The sequence below is a fragment of the Dermacentor variabilis genome, chromosome 7 (genome assembly GCF_050947875.1).
Source record: "Dermacentor variabilis isolate Ectoservices chromosome 7, ASM5094787v1, whole genome shotgun sequence".
NCBI lineage: Eukaryota > Metazoa > Arthropoda > Arachnida > Ixodida > Ixodidae > Dermacentor > Dermacentor variabilis.
Window position 1 is genome coordinate 115,918,732 of NC_134574.1, and position 12,169 is coordinate 115,930,900.

Genomic DNA, 12,169 nt, shown 5'->3' on the forward strand with positions numbered 1-12,169 from the left:
ATTCTATTTGGTGGTGTTCTTAGTTATATCAGGAGCAGCGGGATAAATCTTGGACCACTCGTAATACACACTCGTAACTTTCCGAAGCACCTGCACACGTAATTTATGGCACAGGCTACACTTACCTCCCAGATTTACCACATTCACTGCGCATCATTCATTACTTGGTCCTCATTCTCACCTCCCATAAGCGAAGTAACTTATACACGCGACAGCGTGAAGGGCCGTGTGTCGCAGAAAATCCGGTGTCGGCGTCGGCGGCGTCGTCCGTGAGAGAAAAATCATCCCTAATCACACGTGCTGAACCACGCAGGCCCTCCGCGTGGCGCATAGGCGTTACTGAACTAATCGAATATCTCAAGTTAAAATGCGTCAGAAGATCTTAAAGTACGGCTTACAGACAACCTACAACGCCTTCGCCCCCCCCCCCCTTCTTCGTCCCTGTCTTCAGGAGAGCGTCAAGTGGTAAAGAGCCTTCGCGGCAAATGTAAGGTCGTGATGCTTCCAGGGGACCAGGGGAACGTGATTGTTCTGTTGGACAAAGCCGACTACTCCCAGAACGTGTCGGCGCTGTTAGAAGACACGTACGCGTACGTTAAGCTTGACCGGAATCCAACACCCAAGCTGCAAAGAGACTACCAGAAGGTTTTTTGACCAGTGTCTTCCGCGAGATCCCCCCTTGAACGCAAGTCACTGCATTTCGCATCATTTCGTCATAATGGTTCACCTCTTTATGGCCTACCCAAGGTTCACAAGCCAGGCGTCCTCATGCGTCCAATTGTAGATATTACGCGCTCCCCTCTCCACAAGCTATCAGAATTTTTACATCGTGCCACTTCACCCCTTGTCGGACAACGGGCCACTCACATCCGCAACTCCTATGACTTGATGGACTAAAGTCCATGACGCCGTACTGGATAAATGCCACATCTTGGTCTCTTTTGACGGGAAGTCGCTTTTCACAAGTGTGCCAACAGAACTGGCCCTGGATGTATGTAAGAGCGCTGTGGAGTCGGATGCAACTTTACCCGAAAGAACCCTGTCGATGCAGAAGACCTGGCGTGGCTGTTGCAGTTCCGTTTGTCGAACACGTACTTTAGGTTCCAAAAGTTTCTACAAGCAGGTCCACGGAATGGCTACGGGAGCTTTCATATCGGTAACCACCGCTAATTTGACAATGGAAGCACTTGAAAGTCGAGCGCTCTCTTCGTTTAGCCCTGCTCCGAAGGCATTTTTACGGTACGTGGACGACTCTTTTTGCATCACTCACAAAGAAGCAGTTCAGTCGTTCGCTTCGCACCTGAACAGCATGGAATCAGTGATCCAGTTCACGGTAGAAGAGGAAGTCGACGGCAAGCTCCCGTTCCTTGATTTGCTGATTGAAAGAAAGGGGTCTAGTTTGTCGTTCGGAGTTTTCAGAAAACCAACTCACACAGGACGCGACTTGCATTTTGGCTCTACGCAACCTGCTTCTCATAAAAGGGCAGTCGTTTCCACGCTTCTACAACGCGCGTAGAAAAGCTGCACAAGACAGGAAGACTATACGCTGCCGACGTAAGCGGGGTGCAGCGGGAACCATCAGCCTATGGTTACCGGTGTTCTTTCTTGAATGCCGTTGGACGACAAATGGCACGTCCACAGTAACCCTATGCTGCCCCTAGTCAAAAGCGCGCCGGAATACCGTATATACCGTACACAAGTGAAGCTCTAAGCCGTGTTCTACGTTCTTACAGTGTTCAAGTGGCACACATTCCAAACCAGAAACTACGACAATCGCTCGTCAATGTTGAGGACAAATTACCAAAACAGAAATTCCCTGGTGTTGTGTACGCTGTCCCATGCTCAGATTGTGACTACGTGTAGATTGGCGAAATTGGTGACTTTGAATTACGTCTTAAACAACACAATTAAGACGTGAGAAAAGAAAATGTGAAATTCAGTGCTTTGGCTAAGCATGCCGCTTCAAGCGGCCACGTAATCGACTGGGGGAAAGCACGTGTCCTTGCCAGAGAAAAATGCCTATCTCGACGTCCTTATCTTGAGTCGCTCATGATTCAGACTATACGCAACACACTCTGAACTGGAGGGATGGCATTCTGCCGTCAGTGTATGCGCGCTGCCTGCGTCACGTGTTCAAGACTATTTAAACGATCTGATCGAACAAATTGTGTTTATTTTGCCTGTGAACAAGACTCCTGTGTGGAAGCCGAAACGTCTTCTTTTCTTTTAAATTTTGCTTTGTTGAGCGTAGTGCCACGGGTTTTTGTCTACCTTTTCACGACCTGCAGAAATTATAGGGTCGGTCTGTAATTTGACTAGACGAGAAAACACAGTTATGTTAGGGGGAAACTCAAACATGAATCCTTTTCCCAGCTGCCCGTTGAGGTCTGTCTTAGCTAGTGTCCCTGTATATGCTCCCGCAGGGAGTAGTGTTGCGCATAGGTCCGCCAGTATGCTCCAGCTATGCAGTGAAGCAACTCCTCGCACGCGTAGGAGGCAAATGCCACGCGGTGTTGTATTTTCTTTTTTGCCTGCTGGTCCCGAGCTATATTCGCCAATTATTCGCAAGCGCTGAGCAAGTCGGCACATTTCAATGTGGGCTACGCTCGAACCATTGGAGTAGCCCGAATGAGGACAGGGTTCGAACTCTCCGAAATTTTGTTTACATGTACCATATATACACATATAGAAACACACGCACGAACGTACATATAGGGGGTCGGAGCCCCCTCGATCCCTCGAAATAAAATCCTGACTATGCCCGTGGCTCAAGCAGCTCGAAAGTTCGCGTGCAAACGCGTGTACCATGCAACAAAAAGGGGTGCAATGTCTTCCACCATGCATATGTAGTTTTCTCACCTAGGCCGCGGAAGGCAAGAAATGTTTTAAAGGGTGTTTAAAAAAAACTTCACACACGCAAGGTAGACAATTATGTTAGTGTATTTTGGCTGCCGAAACGAGCCGATTGATGATCGTTGCCAATAGACCTGTAGTAATGTTAGGAACCGTTACCAGAGCGTCGTTTATCACTAACCGTCGTTCACAGCAGCTACACGTAGATGTAAAAGCATTTCAAATGTTCACACGCACACACTTTGTGCACAGCGTACTTTTAGGGTTCATTCAAACCGCTGACTTACGAGCTGCTTTCTAGCAGTAACCCGCCGTGGTTGCTCAGTGGCTATGGTGTTGGGCTGCTGAGCACGAGGTCGCGGGATCGAATCCCGGCCATGGCGGCCGCATTTCGATGGGGGCGAAATGCGAAAACGCCCGTGTGCTTAGATTTAGGTGCACGTTAAAGAACCCCAGGTGGTCAAAATTTCCGGAGTCCTCCACTACGGCGTGCCTCCTAATCAGAAAGTGGTTTTGGCACGTAAAACCCCAAATATTATTATTATTATTTCTAGCAGCAAATCTTCAAGTGGAAAAAGATTAAAGATGGACGAGCGTCAAGATCAAATTTATTTCGTACAAGGGAATGGATGACCAATGGCTGCTGGCAGAAGGGCAAGAGTGCTGGTTCTTAGTGCCTTGGGGGGAAGAATTGAAACCAACTCGAAAGGCAAAAAGCTGTTAAGAGTAACAATAGGTTATCTTTATTGCCTTAATCACGTCAAGATGGCAAACTTGGAAAGTTGGAAAACTTGCAAATTAATTATTCACACAGTGCAGACTGTAGTATGACACATTTTACTTGATCTTTTCGCACTACTCGCGTCAATTTGCTATAACACAGCGGCTATTAAACATACAGGCATAATTTTACATTGGTCACGTTGAATAAGGCTGATCGAACGAGCAAGATACTGCGGGCGGTAAATGCTGAAACTATCACAGCTGTCTCGCAAGAGGGAGCACGAGAGGTTTTCGCTTACTATAAAACAATGAACACTGTCACAGCAATCAACGTTACATGAAAAAATCAGAACGCTTACAAGAACTTAAAAAGAAAACAGGAGGGGAAAACCAGAGTGCAGCGGGCAAATTGTATCCGCTAGCATTTACTCTGCTTTGAAAACACGTTCTAGAGCCGCATAGTCAGAACAATCATACAGGCAAGACAGCGAATTGGGCTAGTTGGTAAGTTAACATTCTCTGCGTATTTGTGCAGCGCGACACAGACGTGTCGTTCACTTTTTATTCCTCGTCTGTGTCGCGATTCACATGTACGCCAAAAAGCGTACAAGTGAACAATCTTTCATGCCACCCGTACGCGTCTCAGCGTTAACACGGGTGTTACTCGAGATAACTGTTGCCTTATCGTGTAAAAAAGGCGAACTCAACTCTGTAAGCAAGGCGAACGCATCTCGCATATTCTGATCCCTTTCGGAGCCGGCTGGTCTCGGCTTATACGCAGTAGCCATACTCGTCCCCGGCAAACGTCTGCCCGTCCGCGCGGCGCCGCGTAAGAAGCTTTGCCACCTTCCGTGCTGTTTGTGCAGTTTGGTACGCTGCAACCCGTCATACTGGAATGCAAGTGTCAATATGATGCGTTTCGTAACACTTCAACAAGGTCCTTCGTTCACTTAACATCATCGAATAACGTACCTACAGCTCAGAGCCGATGAATGCGACGCGCGCTCGACGGTCCACTGATGGCAATGTCGATGGCACTGACGGAAGCGACTAGTCGGCATCGCGCCCGTAAAGTGTGCTTCACAGCGGCGCAGTTGAACGATGACGTCATTATGTAGCTGTCGGCGAATAGCGCTTCGAGCGGCGCCGGAAAAGTTATGCGCAACTCTCTGCTCCCTGTGGGAGCATATACAGGAACACAAGTCTTAGCAGAAACGGCGCGCCCAGCTCGGTTCCTTGCAACACCATCCAGATGGCGCTCGTATCCGCGGCGCCTGCCATGGGGGGAAAGGAAAAAGGAAAGGAACCAGAAAGCTCGCCTTCGTGCATAGCGTTGGCTGCCAGTGTTTCCAGGAAGTCAGCACGGTTACATAAGCTGCAGTTGCCGGGAAGCCTGAGAGGCAGTCAAGGAACCTTGAATGCTATCGCATTCCACTCTTAAAGGCGAAGCTTAAGCGTCTTCGAAGTTATTTAGTTCACCCAGGACCCTGGGCGAACGTTGTGCAACGTCTGAAAATGGCGAAAAAAGGAGTGTTTCGTATTTTTTGCGAAGCTCCTAATGAAGCCAGAAACGTTAAAATTTCGCGATACATTGCACCAAAGGCGTCGCTCCCTTCCCCTTTTCTATTAAAAAATAAGTTTTTGTAAGCCCGGTTTTTGTCACGACATCAAAAAATGTAGGTGATAATGGTGGTGAGGAGCTTGTGAGCATTTTATAAAACGTTTTTGCAATAGCTATATTACATCAACGCACATTTGACTGCGCACACAATTTGCCTTATAGGCGCCTACTTGTGCAAATCCAGGGAAAATACGGCGAAGGCAGGAGATGTAAATTCAAGACTGAGCAAAACGAGAACAACGTGAAAGCAGGAGCCAACGTTTCGACAAGTGAACTTGTCGAAACGTTGGCTCTCGCTTTTACCTCGTTTTCTTTTACCTTGGTTTTACCTCGTTCTCGTTTTGCTCATCTATTTGTGCAAAGTTTGATTTGGATCGCTTCTGTCAAAGCAGTCGGCTAAAATTTGCTGCATTCGTAAAACAAACTCATAGCATTGCGAGGCACTTACATACATTATTTATTCTAAATGAGAGCACATATTAAGAACTTTGCATAGACATTAGCCACAACCTTCCCCTTCTTTTCATCAGATATCAGACATCAACAAGGTGACTTGTCTAGCACACTGAGGAAACTTGGTATCACACATAAGAATGAGAAAAAAAGCGAGCTTTAATAATTATTTACAAAGCATTTGTTTTGAACGAGGAACACGAAAGTTGCACCACACATTACACTGAACATTCCGACTGCATTTACCTAATTTGAAGTTAGTGTCCGGTGCAGCTGTTCAAGGACTTTGCGAAATATAGCGAACGATGGCAGTATGACGTAACTTTCTACAAAGGCTGCAATTAGGCTACAGAGCTTAATTGTTTATCGTTCGCGAAGCACGACCTGCTTCCTATTTCAACCAAATGTAATCACCGTGCCTCCCAGAGTTCATCACGGGGACCGGGGAACAGCAGCTACATGCTGTTTATGAAGTATACGGATTAGTAGAACTCAGTAAATATTTTCCAACCACAAAATTATTGTAGACATTAAACTTTCGGTGCGCGTCACCAGTGTGTCGGAACAGAACGAAAACAAAAAGGTAAAATAAACAACAACAAAAAGGGTATTATGAGCGGAACTAAAACGTAACCGAAACATGATTTATTATTTTTTTTTCGGAGTGAAACCGAAACAGTTTTCATTGGTGTTTCGGTTCATGGGGAAAGTATGCAATCCGAAACAACCGACATCAGGCAACGTCAGAATTAGCGCGTATTTCAGGCAGGTATAGTGGGAGCGATAACCCGTCGAGCGCTCCACTAGTATAAGCCTGCCGCTCTGCGCACCAGCTGGTCCGCTTTGTAGCAAAGCCCAGGGCCTGCGCATTGAAGAGCTTATGCTTTAGCTGAAGAGGTTTTGTTTTTCTGCAGGCCCAACGCTATGTTACCGAAGTTTTCTCGTTCGTTTATGAAGTTTAAGCTCGTTTTATCGGAACAGCGGTCTCGCATTTCGGCGAGTACACTCGATATCATGCCGTTTCTGAGGCCCTGCTCTGTGCCAAGCCACTGAGCATGATCTCAGAGAGAGGGAGAAAATGATGCATCGAAAGGCAGGGAGGTTAACCAGAGGCAGTTCCGGTTGGCTACCCTGCATGGGGGGAAGGGTGAACAGTGATAAAAAGAGAAAGAGAGCGTAAGGGGGAGATAGAGAGAAAGAGACACGAGCACGAACAAAACGCGTAAACTACAGAGTGGTAGGGGGCGGCGTTCTTAGACTGTCGTGAAGCCCCGCAGACCGCAGGAACCTTAATAACGCGAATAAGGCCTTCAGCGTGGATGTTCTGTGGAGTACTCACCTAAAGCTTTAAGTTCTGATAGCGGACAATTGTCCAACTGGTCCAGTACAGCACTTGTCTCTGGGCACTATATCGCAGGCAGACGGAAATAATATGTGCGAGCTTCTCATCGATGTTGCATGTGGCGCACGTGGGGCTGTTGGCCATTCCAATAAGGAAAACATAAGTGTTTGTAAATGCAACGCCTAGCAACAGACGGCACAGCATGGGCTGTTCACGTCGGGGTAGCCCAGGCGGTAGGTGCATCCGTATGTCCGGAGACAACGAACGCAAACGACACATGATCAAAGCGCTCGAGTCCCACCGAGGCATAGTACATTAACGGGACATCAATCGCAGCCCAGCCGCAGCGTCTGTTCGCGAAAGCGGAATCAAGACACGTTGACCATTTTCATGTGCAGATCGGGTGGCTTCGTCGGCGTGGTCATTCCCGCTGATGCTGCAATGTCCTCGAAGCCAATGAAAGATTATGTTGTGTCCCTTGTCATGGCTGTGATGATACATGTGTCGAATTTCTTAGGCCAGTTGTTCATTGGAGTCCGCGGCGCATTGGGCTTTGCATGCACCGAGGGCTGCCTTGGAGTCACTTAAGACTGTCCATTGTTGCGGGGGTTCATGATTAGTGAAATTAAGTGCAGCACGGAGTGCCGTAAGTTCAGCACCCGTCGATGTGGTCAAACATGAAGTTTTTATTTTGATTTCTTGAAATTTTGCCGGGATGATCATTGCAGCGGCTGAGCTGTTGAGTTTTACCGAACCATCTGTGTAGACATGGTGCAGGAATCTGTGTATGTTATGAATGTGTTCCAAAGTTGCTTGTTTCAAAGCTTGCAACGGCGCTCCAGCTTTCTTTCTGATTCCTGGAATTGTCAATTGCACTTGCGGCCGGTGCAGACGCCATAATTCAGTTATTGAGGAAAATGAATACCATATTTTTATGTTTCGATTGCTTGGAAAATTTTTGCATGCGAACCAAAACAGTTATGAACCGTTACGAATAATTTTTTTGTTCCTGAGAAGAACCGGAACGGAACATTGTTCAGTGGAACGAAATTAAAACTAGAACGAAAACATTTAGTTCCGATACCCTGCGCGTGACCTATGAAAATATACTCCATTTGCTTTAAATGCCAAATCAATGTTGTTATGGTCTTTCTACGGAAAATTAAGGAATAGCTTTTTAAGCACTTCCCATAGCGCAAAGAAATGGGCTAAATCGAATGTTTAACAGTTTTCATGTAACCTCTAACTGGTACAGAGTTTTCAAACTTTGCCTGCCTATTGGCCTCAAGAGTCCACACATTTCCACTGAATATACACTCTGTGAGTGATTTAGCTTTTTTGATGAATTTGCGAACACTGGCGTATAGCGTTTTCGAGCGATTTTAGACGAATTACCAGCTTAGCTGTAACAAAAATAAATCCCACAGATACTATCTCAGCATGACTGCCGACGTCAACGCAAAATTCACTGAAGTACAGCGACAGACCGTATTCATCATCATCATCATCAGTCTGGTTACTCCCACTGCAGGGCAAAGGCCTCTCCCATACTTCTCCAACAACCCCGGTCATGTACTAATTGTGGCCATGCCGTCCCTGCAAATTTCTTAATCTCATCCGCCCACCTAACTTTCTGCCGCCCCCTGCTACGCTTCCCTTCCCTTGGGATCCAGTCCGTAACCCTTAATGACCATCGGTTATCTTCCCTCCTCATTACATGTCCTGCCCATTTCTTTTTCTTGATTTGAACTAAGATGTCATTAACTCGCGTTTCTTCCCTCACCCAATCTGCTCTTTTCTTATCCCTTAACGTTACACCTATCATTCTTCTTTCCATAGCTCGTTGTGTCGTCCTCAATTTGAGTAGAACCCTTTTCGTAAGCCTCCAGGTTTCTGCCCCGTAGGTGAGTACTGGTAAGACACAGCTATTATATACTTTTCTCTTGAGGGATAACGGCAACCTGCTGTTCATGATTTGGGAATGCCTGCCAAACGCACTCCAGCCCATTCTTATTCTTCTGATTATTTCCGTCTCATGATCCGGATCCGCCGTCACTACCTGCCCTAAGTAGATGTATTCCCTTACGACTTCCAGTGCCTCGCTGCCTATTGTAAATTGCTGTTCTCTCCCGAGACTGTTAAGCATTACTTTAGTTTTCTGCATATTAATTTTTAGACCCACTCTTCTGCTTTGCCTCTCCAGGTCAGTGAGCATGCATTGCAATTGGTCCCCTGAGTTACTAAGCAAGGCAATATCATCAGCGAATCGCAAGTTACTAAGGTATTCTCCATTAACTTTTATCCCCAATTCAATTTATCCCCGACAGACCGTATTACCGCCACCGAAACGCGTCATGTATGAGATGTGTACTGCAAAGGGGCTCCTCGCTTGCGCTTGCCTTTAGACACTCTGCGCCATATAGCAGCACGGCCCTGAATCCCGCGCATGGTGTATCTCTGAATAAGTATTCCGACAAGATCGCCTGAATATATACGACGCGGCTTCCATTCTGCCGAGCACCGGATTAATTTTGTTCATTTAAGAACGTCCCAGACTCAGTGACCCAGGTGCACGTGAAAGAGGTTGGATACAGGAGTTACAAACTGGAAAGTGGGTACAGTTTTCAAAGAATGCTAACCAGTGTTACCATTTTAGGAATTTAGCGACTTTCTGCTATTATTATGTGACAAATTTGTCTATTTAGCGATGTGCGCCTATTTTCAGGGACATGACAAAACAATTGCAACATTTTAGCGGCTTCGAAGTTGAAAAACTTGCTTAGAACGGCCTTCTACAGCGCATTTTATTATTCAAAAGTTACATTCAAGCAATTGAATTTAGCTGTAAGATGCGTGGGCTCCGTGACCCTGACGGTTTCTTTGACAACGGTGGTCTTCACACTGTACTTGACAGCATACGGGATGTTACACGAGTCACACTGAGCTCACAAAAATGATGTTCTTTCTTTATTTTACGAACCTGATTTAAATGGATCTTTAGCCACTGCGTTCAGCACTTTTGCCAAGTATGTTCGATTGAGGAAGCTTTGCAAAGGTAGCAGTAAATAAATTTACCAACACATTGGGGAACGTAGGTCCTCGGACTCAGACGTGGCCTTCCCGAAAGACACCGGGATCACAAAATCGAGGCTTTACAGTTTTTGTTTGCTGCAAAGCTAAGGCAGCTCTGGCCAGTGAACGTTCTGAGACCACGCAAAACCGTACCGCCCGCAATGTCGTTCTCCTGTGTACCATAGACCATTGCAATCAAGCTTAGGGTGAGATTTAAAACGCCGCGAGTGAATTATCAGACAGATCAACAACCGAAAGGTGTAGATTTTGGAGCGACTAGACTCCATCACGCGAGTAAGAACTCGCTGCTTTCTTATTATGGCTTTTGGACAAGTCAGTAATGCGAGGAGCTGTCAGGAGGATGAAAGGGTGGAAGCGTAGCATTTGATCTGCGTAAAGGTCACGTAAATGCCATCGCCATATTAACATTACAAAAAGTGCGCGAGTCAGAATTGAGCTTTTCGGCTAGGAGTACTGAGAACTAAAACATAATCAGGGATAATGTGGACCAAGAGCCTTTGCGTTGCTATGGAAATCGAACTAATCGGGTTGTATATAATTGTGCTGGATGAGTAACTCCACAATTCGAAAGTAAAATGCCGAATTCCAGTGGCCATCTCCGTTGTTGTACAAGCACCACTAGCCTCCGATAGTAAATTCATTGCTCAGTCATCGCGCACACGCCGCCTATACAAAGTTGAGACGTTTAGGTAAATGATTTACGCCACTTCGCTTACAATAGGTGCCTAAATTGACTAAAAAATGTTAGCGACAACTTTAGCAACATTGCATGAATATTTAGCGATAATTGAGTGACTTTCCTTTCTCAACTTAGCGGAGTGCTTGAAAAAATTACGGCAACGCTGAGGCTAAGCGCTTTAAAACCTTGCGCCCTCATAATGTGCCGACCAACGACACCTTCTTTCTTCGAATGCTTCCCGCTTCTCTGCAGCTATCTACTGTTTGAGACTTTTTTGGCGGATGCTTGTGAAAACGCCCTTGAAGCCCTCTGAACACTGCTCACAAGCCATGCTAACAGAGCATGTATGCATCATGCTGCTTCACGTTCTGTACTGTGAGCCAGAATATATCGGGGGGGGGGGAGGGGGGAGAGGGCTCCTCTTTCTGAATCTGCCTGTGGGTTCAAATTCTCTGCCTTTGCCGAGCAAAATATTTGTGTATGTGGTAAATCTGCGACGAGGCTTGATATTTACGTCGTTGCGAAGGCCTGCGCTGCTCTAAAGCATTGCACTGCAATGTTTAGCACCGCGTAGAGGCTTACGGTTTATAGACGCATTTCGGCACTGTGGCATGGACGCCGCAATTTTTAATCCAGTGGACATGCCGCAATAGCTGATGTCTAAATTCCGGCAATGGCTCCCATTGATTACCAAGAACGGACCAATGTCTTGCGGAGAGAATGTGCCGGAAGCGACTGCAGTAGCCGGAAACACGTCGTGAGCGCCATGATTTGGACATCACCTATATAGCCTTTCGTTAAAATCACCAGTCGTGGAGCGGCAGTACGGCCACAGACAGAGCCTTTCAGGGCTTTGTACTCCTTGCGCTAGCGTGTTAGCGAGTACGCGACCCACCGTTTTGATGAACAGTTTGAGTGGAAGCGAGGCGCATGCTGGCGCACATTGTGCGCGCTGTGTTCTGGCGGCTCTTCGGTTGAAGCGATGGAAATTTATGCAACTTGAATGCCTCTGTGTCATTTTTAAGGGTCATTTTCGCTTAGCACAGCCACGTCGTTCACAAGAGTACTTCGTGTGTTATTGTTCGTTGATCCTTTATTAATGTGTACTGCGTTCACTTTCTTTTTTCGGGATTCACTGTACACGGACAACGGACGCTCAGTGATTGTCTTTGGCGAGCACAAACTACTGGTCAATTTCTGATGAAGCTTTTTGTGGTTTATGGCCGAAGTTCTGTAGTCATCAGTTATGCAGGTCATAGAGGATTTTCTGGGAAACACAAAGTTTGATGTGCTGTTCTAAAGCATGCTTCAGTTTTATTTCTTTATTGTTGTGGCGCAGCAGCTTTACCCTCCAAATAGTCATGTTCCGCATTTATTCCATTTATTCTCGCTCATCGGTCTTTTT